The sequence below is a fragment of the Apium graveolens genome, chromosome 11 (assembly GCF_009905375.1).
Source record: "Apium graveolens cultivar Ventura chromosome 11, ASM990537v1, whole genome shotgun sequence".
NCBI lineage: Eukaryota > Viridiplantae > Streptophyta > Magnoliopsida > Apiales > Apiaceae > Apium > Apium graveolens.
This window is the reverse complement of record NC_133657.1, coordinates 158392073-158395440: the sequence shown is the minus strand read 5'-3', so window position 1 is coordinate 158395440 and position 3368 is coordinate 158392073.

Here is a 3368-nt window from a genome sequence, read left to right as displayed (position 1 = left end):
CATTTTGAGTCCTATACAGGCCACCACCATCATCAACAACAACAATTCGGGCTCTTTACATGTCATCCTCTTCTTTTTCCTAACACATTCATCATCTATATTCTATATTATGACATTTCACGTGTACCTTCTATTCGTACTAACAGTTAGTTTTCACTGAGAAGCGTGACACTTACATATATTTCAATAGAGAGAAAAGGAAGAGAGATGGAGCCATTTTAGTCTTTTCCATCGCCATCGTACTCGAAGCTCCCTCCATGCTCGTGGGTATTGGTGAGCATCTTAACATAAAATGTGTCATTTTTGTTATCATATAATACTAACGTATAACCCGTGCGATGCACGGATTGTTTTTAACATTCGATAGTATTTAATAATATATTTTATAATATAATTTTCAATATTTGAAAAATAAATCGAATAATATAATAAATTATAACAATATATGTTTTTATAATAATTTGAGATTTGACTGAAAATAAATAATATTATAATATAATATATTGTTTAAATAAAGAATATAAAAGTTTAAATATAATAAGCTGTTGACGTGGTTCGAACCCTGAATTCATGAGAGCAGTTTAAATATTAATATAATAATATTTTATTATTGTATCCAATGGTTCTCATTTTTCTGACTTTAGATCTGACGGTTGTTATTTGCCGTATCAATCAACTGTACCGAGCAACTACCAAACAACTGTACGCAACTACCAACTACCAAATAGAGGGTGTTCTGCTTATAATAGTATAGTATAGATGTTGAGGATAGAACAACGAAAATAATATTCAAAGCGAATAAATAAGAATAAAAAAATAAATTACAATCACACAAAATAAAGATTTAATTGTTTTGAATATTCCTACTCCACAAAACTCACTAATTTTGTATTGATGTTTCCCAATTGTGTTGTATTATGATTTTACATTTACATGAGAATATTTATAGAAGAAGAAACTGGGCATAAATCAAATTATATAATCCAAATATGAAAAGTAGACTATTCATAAAATAATCTGAATATTCTATTTTCACGGGTTTAATTTTAAGATTCCACAAACACAACAATCTCCCACTTGGAGTTTTACCACATTTTCACTTCATTCTTGTAAATCTGGTAAAATCAGTACTTCAATCAATAACTCTAACTAGTACAACGCCTTCTCATCAATCAATTCGGAAGGTCAGTTGAAAGAACTTTTCATTGGTAACCACCTTGGTCAACATATCTACATGATTCTTTGAACCAAAGATTTTCTCCAAGGACAGAGTACCATTACTTATACAGTCTCTTATAAAGTAATATTTCAGCTAAATATGCATCGTCCCAACATGAAACACGGGATTCTTTGCGAGATGAATAACACTCTGATTGTCACTATACAAAGTACTGTTCGCCTGTTTCTTGCCCAACTCCTCAAGAAAATTCTTCAACCAAATCATCTCCTTACGTCAGAGATAGCCATATATTCTGCATCTGCGGTTAAAAGAGCAACACTCTTTTGAAGTCGAGACATCTAACTAATTGTGATGCCACCCAAAGTAAAAATATAACCCGTTGTACTTTTTCTTGTATCCAAACATTCACCCAAATATGCATCAGAGAACCCTTCCAAGATAACATCTTTCTTACTGAAACATATTGCAGTCTTGGATGTGCCTTTCAAGTAGCGTAAAAATTACTTGATTTCTTCCTAGTGCTCTCTTCCTGGATTAGACATAAACCTACTAACAACTCCCACTACATGATCAATATCTGGCCTTGTACACACCATAGCTACATCAAACTACCAACTGTAAATGCATATGGAACTTTAGCCATATATTTCCTGTTTTTATCTGTTTTAGGTGATCGATTCTTCGTGAGATTAAAGTGACTCACCAACTGTGTACTTCTGGTCTTTACATCTTGGACACTGAATTTCTCAACATATTTATTTTCAAAAAATTTAAAGTACCTTCAGTTCTATCGATTATGATGCTCATACCAAGTATCTATTTTGTTGCACTCATATCCTTCCTTTTTTCATGGCTGATTTCCACCGAACTGAATCATCCACTTGTACTGCCTTTAAATAACACTGAGGCTCTTTGTCCTCGTTCAATAATATGCTGAAGGAGAAAATCTTGGTAGTTGCTCACAATTGCTAGATTTTCTTACCTCGGTATATGGAGTAACTGGAACCCTATCATCAACATTCTCTGAACTCTTACTATTTCTTGTAAGATCTGTTCCTGTAATATTTTCGAGCACTGCTTTCTCCTTCTCAGGTTGTTCCTTTTTAAACACAAAATCAAATACATGTTTATCCTTATACACTGTATTCTTATTAAAAGTAACATCTCAACTTCTAAAGACCTTCTTCGTCTGTTCATCCTATAAACGATAACCCATATCATTTGAGGCATAACTAATGAAGATACACTTCTTTGCTTTCAGATCAAACTTGTTTTTATGGGTAGAAAATTAGGGTATTTTTAATGCTATGATTCGTGAGCTCAAGGCTCTTAACGATTGTCTCGTATTTCATGACTTGATTCCGTCTTCACAAGATGTCTACGTACCTTGTATTTTGCCAATGATCAAGTCAAAAAACGTAGTTCTGATTTGTGGGGTGGGATCCTTTATATATGTGTTAGTAACCTTGAATTAGGTTAGGGTTAGGAGACTTGGTGGACAAGTCTCAGACTTAGAATCGAGTTTGGAGTCCTAAAATGCAGAAATAAGCTTCCTTATCAATTGAGGTTTCATGAAGGTCAATCCTCAAGGAATTATTCCATTAATAGAATACTATTTGCAACCTGATTTATATCCCTATTTATTAATTACAAAATTAATAAATATTTTGGGTTCCGGGCCTCAATAATTGGGCTTCTTTTTCGGACCAAATCAGGCCAAATTAATGCGACATTAATTACGCAGTTAGGGTTATTTTATTCCCTATCAATTGCCCCTCAACTTCTAAAAAACCATGCAAGGTTTCGTAGAAGTTAAGTTATTTTATGCCCTTGCAGGGTATTGTTCTTAGCGTAAAGTGTGAAATGATCTACATATTTACAATAATTTGCCTTATTCGAGGCTAATATATTTTCTAGAATTTTTATAATTTTTCGTACTTATTTTTAGAGAATCTTGTTAAGAATATTTTTCAGGTAATATTTTCAGGTATTTTGCCTTACAAGAATTTTGTTAAGAATATTTTTCAAGTAATATTTTCCAACATTTATTTCTTAACTTCCTGATTTTATAAGATTTTCCCTTTCATTTTTCCAAAAGAAAAATAATTTTTAGAAATTATCCTTTTTTTCTGAGTTTTCAGAAAATAAATTAAAGGTTGTGACTAGGAATCCTAATCGTTACGACTAG